Here is a 16,428-nt window from a genome sequence, read left to right on the forward strand (position 1 = left end):
GTTATTTTAAAGTTATTTTTCTTGTTAAGTGAGGACAGGTGAACAGAACTAGAATAATAACTAATTGGTTAACATCAGGTTACTTCAAGTTACCTTTTATTGTATTACAAATTAAAGAAGAGGGAGCTTTATTATCATACCAATTGAAACAAGCCTATTTGGAAAATTTGCTGCTACTGCTTTAATTCTGATTTCTCAGAAAGTCAGACAAACAGCTTAGTTTCAGTTTGGTGATGTGAAAGTTTTACATGAGTGACTCCATTTTGATTTTTAGCCTGGTCTGTTAGGGCCTAGTACAGGACTTCAGTTCAAACAATGGTGTCCTGTTATTTATATTTAACAGATAGGATTAGGATACAACAGTTATTCCTCAACATATATTTTTAGTCAGTCAATTCTTTTTTAAAATATGGCCCAATGGACCTCCTACTTTCAAATATTTTGTCTACCAAATAATCTCATTTATTGAATAATAAATTCATTTTCCCATGTTCAATTAACTGTGAAATTTAATCAGAAGTTACCACTTGAAGGTGATATGCTTCTAGCCAAAAGCACAATTCATTTTAGTTGTACTATGAAAGAAGCCTCTAGGTTAAGAACATACTAGAAGATTTTCTATAACTCCTATCTGAAAGCATAGTGAAAACCAATGGTCTAGATAGCCTAGTCAGTGTTTTTTCTACTATATCTTGGTTACTCTAGAACCTTTTTTTAAAGATAAAATTATATATATTTATCATATACAATGTGATGTTTTTAAACATATGTAGATTATGAATGGAATCTTTTGTGTTTTAAGACTCAACATAAACAAAAACTTCCTCCAAAAGTAAGCTATATGCAACAAATAAAAATCCAAAATGTAAACTCATTTTGGATAACTATTTACTGTAGTCAAGCTGATAGGAATAGTGAGTCCTTTTTCAACAATTAAGGCTTATCAGCATTTTTCCACAAACAAAAGAATAGCTCTAGCATCTTAGTTAACATTTCCTTTTTCAATAAAAGATGCTAGTGTCCAACTCTGTTGTAAGCACCCATTGAATTAAATATAATGGTTACTCTGTTTGCCTGTACAGGCATTGATATAGCAATATTTAACTCTGTGTCCTATTTTCCCCAATGTCTAAGGTACTTTTAGGTAGTAAGAAACGCAATAGGTTCAACTAGTTCTTAAGCCATTACCCAAGTATTTTATATAGTGCTGTTGCTACATAACCATGGCACTTTTACAAGAACTAAAATGCTTCTAGGATTTTATTATGTCGAAAATTTTTAGACATTAAGGAAAATCAACACAAAAGTGATGTAAAAATCAAATACAAAGACATTTTAAAGTCAAGTTCTACTCCAGAGAGGAAATGTAAAATTCTATGGTATTAAAATTATCTGACCAGAAACTTAAAAATTGTCAGTAATATCATTTTTCTTGGTTCTAAGTTCAAGGCCTGTACCACTAGGAAATTTCCTTACTGTAAAGCCTGTAAAAGAATGGCTCTGTTCTTCACACGTAGCTTGGCAATATGGAACAATAAATAGGAAGAAATATCCAAAATTTTTAAAAGTGTAAATAGTTCTAGCAATTAGTTATTAAGACAGGGACAAGGGGAAGTGTCTCATTTCACTGTGTGGAAAAACATGTATTTAATTGCATTCTAGGAAGAAGATAAGTTTTGAAAAAGTATTTGCTATCACATGATTCTTTTTTAGATAACTATTATTCTATATTCACTCCTTACCTTAATAAAAATGTTTTCATATTAAGACAAGAAATTTTTGTTCTAGAATTTCCAGACTCAAAGAAATAAAACACAAGGTACACTAATATTTTAAGTATTTTACCAAAGATAGGGCTTTTCAAATTTTTTCAACTCTGCGGAAGAAACTGAAATATCCTATTTTGCTTAAAAATTCATAAAAGTTGTGCTTTCTCTATAATATACCTGAGGATTAATATAAAAATATTTCAAATTACTGAGTAAAACTGATGTTACAGGAAAATGTACCATGTTTACCCTGAACACTACAGGCAGACTACATAAAGGTTTACCCAAAAACTGACTCTGGTAATTTACTAATTATGTATCGTGTACATCTAATTAAAAGCAACCAAATACTATTTATGGATACTAATACTTTTCAAAACAAGGTGGTAGAAATGGGTATTTTGCTGATTACAGAAGTGGTTAAGACTCAGACTGAGGGACTGAGGCCCTGGGTTGGAACCCCAGCACACCCCCCTTACACTTACACACACACACACACACACACACAGACTCAGTCTGATTATCATAGCAAATGACTTGCAACTCTCAGAAGCAGAAAACTGCTCTGAAGTCACTTCTTCATATGTATGTTGTATTTTCTATTTCTCACATGCCATTTTCTTACTCTGCCTTGGAAATGTGTTTTCAAGGCTGATCATGAAAGCAGGTTTCAGTCCTCCAAGGCAGTATCTATGGTAAATGGGGTTAGGAAATCCTATACTTTATACCCAACCAGATTAGCAAAGTACATTAGCATATCAAGGATTACAAAATATCCCCAGGTAAAGAGACCCACTGACCTCTAAACTCTGTCCTTCACAAATGTCCCAGTACAGAGGGGAAACAATACTCATGAAGAGCTTATAATCACCATCTCAGCCTTCTAAGGTAATGACTTTCTAAAAATGGGTCAAACCTTTCAATGGACTACAAATGATTTAGAAACTATGACCTTCCTTTGACCCATAAGGCTACTTATAAATAAAATATTAAGCCAGTTATCAAGAATTGCAAAAATTAACATACTATTAGAATGTAACAAAGACTTCAATTTGTAATCAACTATAAGTCTAGTTACTGCAACTAAGAAAGACTAATATGTCTACCACATATTCACACTCAAAACTGTAATCCCAAGATTTTCAAGAGATACACTATCAGTTAAGTTGTCCTTACTTGGTCATGGTTTTCAATTATCATTATTCTTGCTTCTTATTGAGATTTTGTTGATTACTTTTTTAACCTTTATTTATTTTTATGTGGTGCTGAGGACTGAACCCAGTGCCTTAATTAAAAATAACCATGAGTTTGACTTTATTAAACCTGAAGAGAACAAAATGTACAATTGCATCAGTAAATTTCTCAATGGTCTAAACTCTAAGATAAGTATACTTTATGTGATTCAATTAGGAACCATCCATATCCCTAACTGGTGAAAATGTCCCCCCAAATTACTTGTACCTTGATTAACTGTTCTTATTCCACTAAAAAGTAGAAATTATTCAACTAAAATACAACCCAGCTAAAGGGCTGGGATTAGAAAAGCTTGAGAGTCACTGTTTTAAGGGTCCTCAACCTGGCTATTAGGTCACTAATGAGGGGGCAAGGCTTCTTCTCCCTGGCCACACCAACCAAATGTGGTAGAACTCAGGAGCGCAAGAAGTGTTGACTTCTTTGAACTTGGATGTCAATGATCTCTCCAGTCTCTAGTTTTGAGTGAGAAGGAAGCACTACAAGGAATGTCTTAATAAGTCCCAAAACAAACCCTCTTAGAAAAATCTTTTCTTATTTTAGCTTTAAAACATTGCAACTTTCATAGACACAGCATACAACTAAATGTTGTATCATAAAAACCATGAGGGAAGTGTCTGACGGCTTTCTGGGTTTTCAGTGTTTTCAGCTGTGGAACTAACTGAATTAAGATTTTTCCTAATAAGTCTTGTATCCATTATACTAAAGATGGGGTGAAAATATATCTTGCAAACATTAGACTATAAAAATTTAGAATTCTTAAGTCAATTTATCAAACTCACAGTGCTTAAAAACCCTTGTTGTAAAGGACATTTTTTTCTCTGAGATACTGAGATCCAGAATGAAAAGATAATGAAAATAAATAAGCACAAAAGACATTACAGAAATCTGATAAAATAATGAATAACTACATCGTTGGGATTATCATAACCAAGTGACCTGGGGCAAGTCAATTCACCTCTCTGGTCACTCCTTGAATCCACTGAAGAGGAGCCAGATCATTGATTGTTAAATCATCTTCTTGCTCTCGAGGTCTGTATTTTTTCTAGTATGCATTAATTGTTTCCTAGTCATACATTAGATATTTAGGGAATTATTAACTCCAACAAGTCACAAAGGTTATCACTTTAAAACACTGCACCTAATATTTACTATCTTCAAACACTTATGCATTGCTCTACAAATGTCCCATTACCAGCTAATTCACCTGGTTCCTATTTCTTGAGGATTCTTATCAAGTTTTTTAAACCACATATTTTCAAGATATTTATTTAAGACTTTCTTTCAAACTAAGTGGCTGATGAATGTTTATGGTCTCAGGGCTGGATGAAGAACCAATTCTTTGTAAATCAAAAACTCTGCATTACTTCTAGGAGTTATTTCAACACAGATGTGAACTTCAAAATACTTTAACAGATCTTTTCCTCCACAGATCTTAAATGCTTAAGGTAAGTCAAAGAACTTTCTTCCTTTTATCTTTGGGGACAGGGAGTAGAGGGTGATGATGTATTTATTCTTCTCTCTCCCTCTCAGTACTGGGGATTGAATCCAGTGGTACTAATGAGCTACATTCCCAGTCCTTTTCAACTTTATCTTGAGATAGGGTGGGCCTAGAACTTGTAAGCCTCCTACCTCAGCTCCTGAGTAGCTGGGATTATAGGCATCCATCACCATGCCTGGTCATTTGTTCACTTTTATATCATATATTTTACTTATTATTAATTCAGGATGGATATTTGCCATGATATAAAGTACCACACGTCTATTCCAAAATCTTCTGTAAAATCATTCCTACTTATTTATTAAACTAGCTTATTTTTCCCCAAGAATCCAATTAAGAATTAATCTAATTTTTTGAAGTTAGGCAACTGCATGATAAACTTCATGATTTTATCATTTCTGTTAAAAAAAAAATCACTTGTGAAAGGTGATCACAACACATAAAATATTCAGTTGAATTTTAACAGTATGCTTTTTACCCTCATATTAAAGAATGAATTATTAAACCAGGATCTATAGATCCTGAAGGATATTTAAATGGGCTCTAGGAGTTTTAAGTAAGTCCCTACAATTACAAGAAAAATTCAGTGTGTATGTATACTTTTCTAAAGAGACAGGACAGGACCTTGAGGAGATGTTCAGAGAGGTTCATAAACTTTAAGAATTGTTGAATATACTTCAAGGTTTTGTCAGGTGTGGTAGCACACACCTATAATCCCAGTGGCTAGGGAGGCTGAGGCAGAAGGATCTCAAGAACAAAGCCAGCCTCAGCAACTCAGTAAGACCCTGAGCAACTTAGTGAGCCCCTGTATCAAAATAAAAAATAAAAAGGGCTGAGGATGTGGTTCGGTGGGTGGTTAAGTGCCCTTGCATTCAAACCCCAGTACCAAAAAAAAAAAAAAAAAAAAAAAAATTCACCTGCTGTCGGAACACCTCAGAATAAAGATATCATGGTACAAACTCCCTAAACACAAGGATATCTCATGAGATTCCAACATTTCTAAGAATTCCACAGAACGCAGCAATGATCTAAGTAGATATTTTAAAATAATCTTAAAATTGTCAAATGGTTAACATGCATACAAAGAGGCACCATTTTCTCAAAGTGACATATCTGAAAGTTGAAGTGCACACCCATAAATATTCTAGCCAGAGTGAATCCACAGCACTTGCTCTACAACTAAGATACACTCCCAGTCTCTCAAGCCCTTTTTTATTGAATATGCATGATCTTTTATTAACTCTTAACATTCATCCATTCATTCACTCACTAAAGATTTAATGGGTACCTACTTTCTAAGATATCTTCTTGGTAAATATAGGATAGCAAAAATATTTCACTCTAGCGGCTGGGGTTGTGGCTCAGTGGTGGAGCACTTGCCTAGCACGAGTGAGACACTGGATTCGATCCTCAGCACCACATAAAAATAAATAAGCAAAATAAAGGTATTGTGTCCATCTAAAAAAAAGTTTTTTTCACTCTAATAAGTTAAGAAAAGTGTCAGGGAGGAGACAGATGCATGTAATCCCAATGACTCAAGAGGCTGAGATAGGAGGATCACACATTCAAGACCAGCCTCAGTAACTTAGTAAGGCCCTAAGGAACTTAGCAAGACCCTATCTCAAAATAAAAAATAATAATAATAAAAAGGGCTGGGGATGTATGTGGCTCAGTGATAAAGCACCTGAGTTCAATCCCCAAAACAAAAAAAAAAAAAACAAAAAAAAAAACAAAGTCAGAGAGGGAAGAAGACAGGGAGTTGAAAAGGAGTTGAAGGGATGACGAGAAAAGAAAAGAAAAAAAACAGTACAAGCAACATAGTTTTCAAAAAAGGTACTATACCTGAAACATCCACATTTTAATTAGAAAGAGGGCACAATGTTTGTTCAAGCACAACTGGTCTAAAAGTTCCCCACCCCCACTTCCATCTAACAGATGAGGAAACTAAAGACCAAAGAGAGGAAGTGACTTGCCAAGAGTTATATGCCAAGTTGCTAACCAAAATTGAAACGCAAATCTGCTGATTCACCATCTAATATGAAATATCTACATCACAACACTTTCTACAGCACAATATTAAAGAGAATGAGTTATTTTGTCATGCAATTTTACTACATACTTCGATTTTATATTATACCATAGTTTAAAAGAAAGTAATGGAAAAGTAAAGCGGGGAGACTGGGTAGAAAATAAACAAATTGGTTAAGATGGTTAAGAATGCAAATTACAGACATCTACAATACTTACTCAATTTTGAGACTCATTTGACTTTAAGACCACTTCATAAACATTTTAAAATAAAGGCAATTAAAATAAATCTTCGTTTCAAAAAACACTAGAATGTGAAAACATACATCTTTAAAGCAAGACAACGTAATATATGTACCCTATAAGACACATTAATATCGCCCTCATTTGAGGTAATGTAAGAAGGCACAAACACTTGGAGCAAAAGTCCCATTTCCTAGGGTAACAGTTAAATACCTAAGGCTATGTGGCTTTTTTCACCCAATTGTAAGTAAAGAAGTCCTTCTTGTTATTTGTCTCATATGCAAGAATTTTGGAGACAAAGCAAAGGCTGAATCTCCAACCTCTGGAGAATTATCAACTTCTCTAAACCTCATTCTTCTCATCTGTAAAATAGGACATATACACGTGAGAGAATTGAGAATTATGTTATTTATTTAAGGAATATATTATTTATGTTATTTATTTAAGGAATATAATACAGTGCCTAAATAAAATATGAATCACATTGTTTTCTCCCACAATCCCCATGGGCCAAATAAAATTAAATTAAAAACTAGACTGATTTATAGGACTCCTCCCTCTTCATTTAATCAATCTGCATGCTCTAGGGCAAATCCTTCTAGTTTGCTTAGGAATAATTCCTTGGTTTAAAAAAAAAAAAAAAACTAATTTTTTTTAAAAATTTATCTTTCTCCTTCAAATTGAGGAAACAATGATGAATTTTTAACTATTTAGGTCAATCAGTTAAACGTAAATTCAGCACTTTTATACTGCCTTACTGAACTGAAACTCTAGGCCCATGACAAACTCACTAAGAGAGGAACTACAGAAACAGTGTTTGGGACCAAGGACAGATATGAATGTCAAAAGAAACGGTTAAGATGACTCAATTCTATGAGTGGATTGTTTTCTTTTAGCCTTAAATTCATTTATTGAACTCTAAGAAACAAATGTTTAGGAGTCAAAAGCATACCTCTATGATATGAGTACTTTGCTAACCTCATCCCTCAGATTAAGCAAATGCCTTCTTCTGGTAGGTATAGTTTCAGTTCCCCCTGGTGACAATTAAGTCATGTCCAAGATGGGAACAGGCTACCAAAGTAGCCTACCATGGAGTAGGTACTGAAATAACACCATTTTTCCTCTCATTCCAAGTTCAGACCTACATACTACATATTCCCTATTAGTTCATTTCTACTGAACAGTTTTTATGTCCTAAAAAATTATCACTTTTAAAAATTTGGAATTATACAAAAGTATAAGCATTTTTAAACCACTCAAGATCTTTTCAGTCAAAGATTAAAGCAATACAAGGGGCCCTACTATCATCTTTTCTACAAATTGGATCATAACTATGATCATGCCAAATATTTAAAGTTGCCAATAAGATGATTACTTGCCCCTATCTTAATGTCTTCATCCTCACTAACTTGGGACTAAATTTACATTTCTTTTTTCCATTACTTAACTCAATAGTTTCTTGTTATTGTTCTTCTGAGCCTCTCAGCTAGACATTTTGTTGCTGAACATCTACTTCTTTCTTAAAATTTTGTCTTAGGTTTCACTCAATAGCATATTCCTTGGTATCTACAAAAATCTCCAAGAAATCTTTTACTTTCTTCACTGGCTCTTCTTCTGTAACAATCTCTTAAAAAATGGCTCAGGCCAAACCTCTGAATTTTCTTGTCAACTGTGAATCCCTAGCACTTAGCACAGTGCCTGGCATCAATGCTCAATTAACATTGATACTTATTTGCTGTGTGACCTTAGGCAAGTTTAATCTCTCTGAACCTCAGGCTCCCCCACCTATAATTTTTAGATGACCCAAAGAAGATGATACTTAGAAACCTCAAAACAAAGTAATGCCCAATAAATTTTGCTTTTACTATCAATATCATCTACTGTAAGACTCAAAAACATTTCTAAACATATGTGGTTGATTATCAAATTTACCTCTCAATAATTCAACTTATTTTTACTACATTCTCTTATTTAAAAAAAAAATTGTGTGCACTTTACTGTCTATCTTCAATCCATCAATTAGACATCACACAGAACCATCATTTATCAACAAAGCTGCAAAAAGAGGTTTGATTCCCAAACCCCTAAATGTTCATACAAATATTCAATTATCCCTAAAAACTATTTTTTAATTTGTACTTCTTTTCCATAGTTGCTTACACTATGTCCAAACTGGACTGGCATTCTTGGGTCTTCTAATAACTCACATCTCAACTCCCATTCAAGTGATGACTCAAAACTCACATTTCTCAGGAAACCTTCCCTGATAAACTCCACACCACTAGGATTACTTCTGTGTTCCAAATGGCCTCAACACTTGGTATTCTGTTACACTAAGGGTAAAATGCAGTCATAGTGAATAGTGTTACCAAAAAATAACTTCCACAAAAATTATTTCTACATCCCAAAGAATGATCCATTAGTTACAATGCTTCTGTGGATCTGATGAACAAAGAAACATCCCATAAGACAACTGCTCTCTTTGGGTTTTGTCCTTGACACTGTAACTCTTCATGATCCTTTGCCCTATCCTCAAACAAAAATTATCCCTCTCACTTAAATCCAGTGGAAATGTGGTAGTGGGCCAACTTTGTTCCTACTATCTTTTCTCTGCCCGCACCCCAACCTCTGCTCACACACTACAAATATACATCCCCCAAATTTCAAACAGAAAGGCAGTAGAAGAGATAGACACAAACTATGTCTTCCTTTCCTGAAAAGAATCTGGAACTTACTTAGCTATAAAACTTCTCAAGCTGAAAAACTTCCCAACAAGCATAATACATCTCCAAATTTCACTACATCGAAGACGATGATCCTGTAAGAATAACAGGGCTGTACTTACACATTCATTATTGTGTTATTACTGTAAAAGATCTTGCATCATTTTAATGCTGTATTACACATGCCCACAAATACAACTGAGAAACTCCCCTGTAGGGCAGATATTCCAAGAGTATTTTCTGATGTTGCCTTTAAACTAACACATTCCATTTTTTTTTTTTTTTTTTTAGTGTAAAGAATTAAGCATTTCCTCACAGCTGTTCAATCAAAAAGCAAACAATATTGGTGTCCATTACTTTTGAGAAGGTAAGTTTGTACACTGCTGAGGTAAAACAATTAGATGGATTGTCAGTGACAGTGGGAAGAAGGATGGGGAGGCAGAAGGATTATCAGCCTCAAAAGTCAGATAAGAAGTCAGTACTCGGTCTCCTGTGAAAAGTGAATGAACCTGTGAACCTGGCTTCTTCGGCTCTCCAGACTGTTCTTGCTCAACTATTCATAAAAGATTCACAGCCTTCAGCTACCTCGCATAAATCTAGCTCATGTTCATGTGACCCTTGTGTACTTTCTAACAGGCCAAATAACGCCTTGTCAAACATTCTCCATCCACATCTCACCTAAAACCTCTCCCCTCATCGCCTTCCAGTTTCAAAGGTGCACTCCTTACTCGAGATCCACGTGTCCCCATTGGTCCAGAGACCTCAACCTTCAAAACCCAAACCTGTTCCCCTTTCGCTTCCAGTTGATTTCCCCCAACCCCTGTCGCTGCCTTCTTCCAAGAGGCCAACCACGCTTCCCAGTCCCACGCTTTCTCCCTGGACACCCTTTTCTTAGCATCACCCGTTTCCCATCACTTTCTTCCTCTCCGGACCCGAAATCCTTCAATCACAGGCCTCCTTTTGCCGCCACCTTCCTTCGAGCACTCCAGCCCGCTCCCCCGTTAACTACCCGCCCCACCTTCGCCATCTCGACGCGGCCTCCCACCCCAGGCGACGCCCCCAGCTCCGCGCTGCCCACCAGGCCCCTCCCTACATCGCCCTGGCGGTCCCGAGAGGGCGGCGGCCGGGCCACGCTGCACAGAGACCATCCCGACTGACGCGGGCGCCCCGGCTCCCGGAGGACGCGGGTGGGGGTGGGGGCGGGACAGGCCAGCGGCCCCACCTCGACCCAGCCTGCGTCCCGGCTCCCGCAGCCGCTGCCCGGGCCAGGCGGGGAGGAGCCAGCAGCCCGGCCCTCCCGCGGAGCCTCTGCTGCTCACCTAGACGCAGAGACTCGGGCCTCGCTTTCCGCCGGCAGTCCCGCGATGGCTGCGCCGCCGCCGCGCTCTCCTCACTCGCGTTTCCACCGCCCCCGACCGGCTGCTGAAGAGCGGACGGACAGCGGCACGCCCATTGGCTGCGGCCCGCACTCGCGTCACCCGCCCCGACCGCACCTCGGGATGTGACTGGGTAGCGCGGCGCCCCTTTTCTACGTCTGCTCTCGATTGGCTCTCGAGAACACCCTCACCGCACACCCTCCTCCCCTGGCTCAGCCCTCTACCCCCCACCAGGTTTCCATCCGGGCGGGAGGGGGCCGGGAGCGAACGCCAGCGGGACGCGAACGGCCAATGGGGGCGCCGAGAGAGGACCCGGAGGTGGGCGCCGCGGCGGCCGGCCGGCGGGGAGAAGCTCAGCCAATGGGCGCGCGCCCCACATCCCAGGCTCGACAGCGCCCCCTTGCAGCTCGCGTCTGTGCGGGTCGCGCCCAGGGCCACGCCCGGCTGCGGGTGGTGCGGAGGGGCGCCCACGCGAAAAGCGAGGAGCACGCGGGGAAGCCGGCGCGGGAGGCCGTGGGCAGCCATTGTGGCGTGCTTCAGCTCAGGCTACGTGGTGTCTGCCGTGCCTTTTGGTGGGGCCTGATGGCCCTCCAGCCAGTGCTGAGGGTGAAGGACCGTCTCCGACAACTACCCGCTTGGTTTGAGTCCTTGAGAGCGAAGCCCTGCTCTGTGGACCCCTGAACCTCTGCAGGTTGCCTAGTAGGGAGGGCATCAAGCCTACCCAGGTCTGGTCCAGCCCCACGGTACTGTAGGTCAAATCATTCCACCTACCACTTTCTCCAAGCTCATACCGTACACAACTTAGGGATGATGAGAGAAGTTGGAATAATGATTATCTCTGAAGAACGGGGGCCTGTTGGGTGGAAAAGGGCACGAATGAATCTAATAGGTGTTGGAAACGCCCTTTTTCTTGGTCTAGGTGGTAGTTACATGGGTGTGTGTATGTGTAGAAATTAATCGAACTGTACACTTAAGGTTAGTGCACTCTACGCGTGTGGGTTATAATTCGCCTCTTAGTGAAGGGATCGTTAGAATTGTATTAAACAGTCCCCACTAGGAGTTAGCCGTCAATCAAAAGCCACAAACCAAAAGGAAAAAAAATAGCATCTGTGAGAAGTAAAAATGATTTAAAACTCCTGGCACAGTGAGTAGCACACATTGCTTAGAACTTTAAGGATAGGCCAGATGTTGATTTTTCTTTAGGGCTTGAGAGCTTGTTACACCAGTGCCTGGTACACCAGCGGGTGGCCAAACAGGAATCAGACAAAAGCTGCCGAAGCAAGCTTTATTGGATTTTGGCTCTAGGGCGAAATTCCCAGCCCTCAGAGGTAAAGGTCAAGGTGGAAAGCCGGATATCGCAAGTGGCCCCTGCTGCCCAGGGTCTTTATAGGCCAGAATAGGCGGGGGTCCTGCTGAGTGATAGGTGGACGTAAGGGTCAGTGGGGTTTATCTGTCTTCATTTGGTCGCTCTGGCTTGCTGCCCGATGCCTTGCTTTCCGCGCTTGCAGTGGGTCGCTTGTTGTCCTGCTCCCTCCCATGCAGCTGCTTAAATCCGACCTAACACCTGGCACTAACCCTAACACAAAGTCTGCCAAAAGTACTGCACCCAGTTGAAAACTACAAGAGCTTACTGAGCTTCCTTCTCTGTGGCCTACCTAAACTCTGAGCCCGGGGAAAAAACTTGAAAAATTTGAAAGCATGGCTTCTACCCACCAAGGACTCACAGTCTCAACACCAACTCTATTTCTGGAAGGGGACACAGAAAACAAATCTAACACATTTACTTACCTTCAGGGAGTATGCATTCTATCTACCATGTTAGGCAAGACAATTGAGTGGGCCTAGAACCCACTCAGTCCAGTAGCCAGATTCTGAAATAGCCAGGATCAGGTGAAACATTTCCTGAAGTGGATCTGTTATGCTTCCCCGAAACAAACAAAAACTCTGGCCCATGCCAGGCTTGGTGGTGTGCACCTGTATCCAGTTACCCAGGAGACTGGCTTAAGGAGTTAAGGAGTTGGAGGCCAGCCTAGGCAACATAGCAAGACCTAATCTAAAAAAAAAAAAAAAAAAAAAAAAAAAAACTAGGCTAAATTCTTGACTGTGGAAGGACAACCAGAATACAATAAAGATTACAGTATTAATTCTTTAGTCATTAATTTGTTCAATTCAGATAAATGCCTCATTTCTTAACTAGGTGCTTAAAGCTAGATATGGCAGTTTTTTTTCCCACAGAGCATTGAATGTAATGAGACAATTCCAATATAATTCAGTATGAGAGAATACATAGAGAATCTAACACAGTTTAGAGAATTTAGAAGCATATTCTTAGAAGACATGGAGCCAAGTTAACCATTGCTATGGTTTATCAACATACTATATGCAATTAGACACTATTGCCAGAAAATACTTTCTTCACAATTTTTTTTTGTTTTTGAAAATAATCTGCATATAAGTGCAAACATGAATACTTAGTTCTGAAGAAAACGTGGAGTTACCTAAATAGTTGTTTAATGACTACATTCTGACTTTTAAAAATAGCTTTAGAGGTGAGAATGTATAGGCATTTTATTTGATTCAAATCAATGTGTATGTAATAGATACCTCCAGCAAAGACCTCCACAGATAGGCAGAAGACAAACAAAAGAAAGGATCACTCTTCAAGATGGTACAAACCCATGAATAGAATACGTTATTTGGCCAGAATTCCTATAATGCACCATTATTCTTAAATTCAAAAATTCATATAGCTACAACAAATGAGCAATTAATAGTCTTTACAAAAGACAATGACAGAATTTGGCCACAGAGTTTTCCCTAGAAAATGTAATAACACTGCTGTAGTGTGAATTTGGATTGTCCCACTAAGGATATATAAAGGCTTGGTCCTCATCCTGGCTGTGTTGAAAGGTGCTATAACCTTTAAGTGGTGACTCCTAGTCAGAGGACTGTGGTTTTTGGGGACAACTTGACCTTCAAGTGGATTGTAGAACATCAATCTTTTCCTCTGCTTGCTTCTCAGCCATGGTAAAGTGAGTGGCTTGCTTCAGCACATTCTCCCTGCAATGTTATGCTACTTACCACAAGCCCAAAAAGAATAGGTTTACCTGACCATGACACATGAGGTTTGCGTCCTGCTGGTCTTTTGTGCTGTCATCTTAAACATAGTTCTGGTGAGTTCTTCATTGTATTCCCCACAAAAACCTTATTCATCTAGTCATCTGGATTTTTTGGGAAAGGAAATTGAGGTTCAATGAGACAATATGATAAAGTCACACAGGTATTAGGTGGCAGAAGTGGGATTGAAATGTAGGTCTACTTAATGGCAAATACCATAATTTTTCTCCTGTGCTCCATTTGCCACCTCCAAAACAAAATCAAGTCATTATGTCTTGTCCTAATACATATTTGTATTCCCCTCTGTGAGTAGCACAGAATCTTACTGTGTCACTCATAAAATTCAACAAATTAACAATTATTACATCATGCTTTATCTTTATAGATTCCATGACAATTTGAAAGTAGCTATTGCACATTAAAAATGCTTTGTTGTTCTTGTTGTTTTTTACAACACTGGAGGGAATGCAGCTCTCTTTGTAGGTTCAGTGGAGATCCCATCACAGAATGTATCAGAGATATACGCTCTGATAGCAGTTTCAGGCAACTTCACTTAAGTGAACTAAATTCCAATTAGGGCAGTTATTCTCTGCAATTCATTTGGTGATCGCTACCTTGCTGTACACCCAATTATGACATCTGGAATTGGTCTGCTTTACAGACTGTTAGTAAAACCACTAACAACAACAAAAATGCCCTATCAAGTTTCTGACATTTCTACTAGCACATCAATTTCCAGTCTGAGCAAGTATGCACAGGTTCCTGTGGCTTCATTTCCACATCTATGAAAGGAGAATGAAACCCAGTATCTGCCTTGGGTGTTTCAGAGATCTGTGGAATAAGTTTGGGTTTTCAGGTGGAAGGAAGTGATCTGATTCTCAGATGTCCTACAGGCTTAATCTAAGTGGAGCAACAATGAACTGTGTTCCTGACTCCTCTGTAGCACTCTTTGTTCTCATGCTGACTTCCTGATTCTCACCTGTTTTTTCTACATCTTGTTGGTTGATATAGGTGTCCCAGTGTTACCTAGCTCACAGATCTTGAAAGGAAGACAGTACATATAGCATTTGTAACTTTTTTTATATACCATCTATCAATTTTCCAGTCATGATTGTGAAAAGAAGAAACTATCTTGCTGCCCAATTTCTTTCCACATCTGATCAGATGGTCATTGTTTTGCCCACCTTTTGTGGGTAGCATTTTCATGATTTGAACTTCATTTGGGGAATTGAATATAGAACCCTGAGACCTGAGAATTCTTCTTTTCTTTTTATTTCTTAAGGATTTACTCTCTTTGTATATGAGTCAGAAGAGAGCTGCTGCACATTCCCTAAAATGAGAATCACTAGTTTGCCATCTTTAGTCTGTTGTAGCATGTCCAAGGTGTAAGCCACAGACTCCAACCCACCTATTTCCTGTTCTTTGAGTGGAGGTTTTTAGGAACAGTGCCTGAAGTCTCTAAAGTCAGCACCAGCACACCCTGGAACTTCTAGGGTGAGGCCTCCTCGCTGACATATTTGCTAACAAAGGCCCAGAGCTGGGAGAAACTCAAGCAGCCAACCACACCTATGTGTAAAAAAAATTGTTAGTGTCTACAAAGGTATGACTCTTTAAGGAAATAAAATATATTTGATTTGATTGCTAATCTCTTATTGTCCAAAATAGAGAACAATGCACAGATTGTAGTTTCTCTATAAGCAATGCCCCATTTAATCCCTCCACTTGTAGATTTTTTTTCTAATGAAATAGATAATAGTTGACTTGAGAAGAATAGAGGCTAGTATTAAGGATCCTGATTCTAGAACTGAACTCCTGGGTTTAGAATCTCAATACTACCATTTACTACTTATGTGACCTTAAGCAAATGGAAATGACAATAATTCTACCTATTTCATAGGGGTGTTAATGAAGCTGGATATTTTAAAGCACTTAGAGTCATTTCTGGCACATGTTAAACCCTATCTAAAGTATTTCTATATTGTTCGGGGGAGGTGGTAACTGGAGATTGAACCCAGGGGTGCTCTACCACTGAACCACATTGCCAGACCTTTTTATTTTTCATTATTTTTTTGAAAGTATCTAATTTTATCAAAGAAACAGAAAAATATGGGAAGAAGTTAAATGCACATGGTGTAGGGCCCAAAGATTACACTAATTCTGAACCAGATTTCCAATACAAATGTGTCTACATACAATTTCTGTGAATATTTCTTAACCTAGAAACAATCCAAAGCAAATGTAGGCATGTTTATCCCTATCTTGTAAAGTTAAATATACAGATGGGTTAGAAGTCCCATTTGTTAAAGTGCATCAACTGACCACATCTGCTCTGGCCCTGCTACTTGGAGCTATCTGAGAAAGTGGTATCACTCATGCTTATTTATTCACTTTCTCTGTGCTACTAGAGTCGGACAGGATGG

At 38.7% G+C, this 16,428-nt stretch overlaps 1 protein-coding gene across 1 annotated transcript in view; it reads right to left on the reverse strand.

The window, feature by feature from the left end:
• Positions 1 to 10,973, reverse strand: part of FAR1 (fatty acyl-CoA reductase 1) — a 56,814-nt gene extending 45,841 nt beyond the window's left edge. Inside the window, exon 1 of the mRNA XM_079103756.1 lies at positions 10,834 to 10,973. The gene's annotated coding sequence lies outside the window, so the exon portion shown is untranslated. The remainder of the gene's footprint in view (positions 1 to 10,833) is intronic.
• Positions 10,974 to 16,428: the final 5,455 nt, after the last annotated feature.

The sequence above is a fragment of the Sciurus vulgaris genome (assembly GCF_902686455.1).
Source record: "Sciurus vulgaris genome assembly, chromosome: 11".
In the NCBI taxonomy this organism is placed as follows: Eukaryota; Metazoa; Chordata; class Mammalia; order Rodentia; family Sciuridae; genus Sciurus; species Sciurus vulgaris.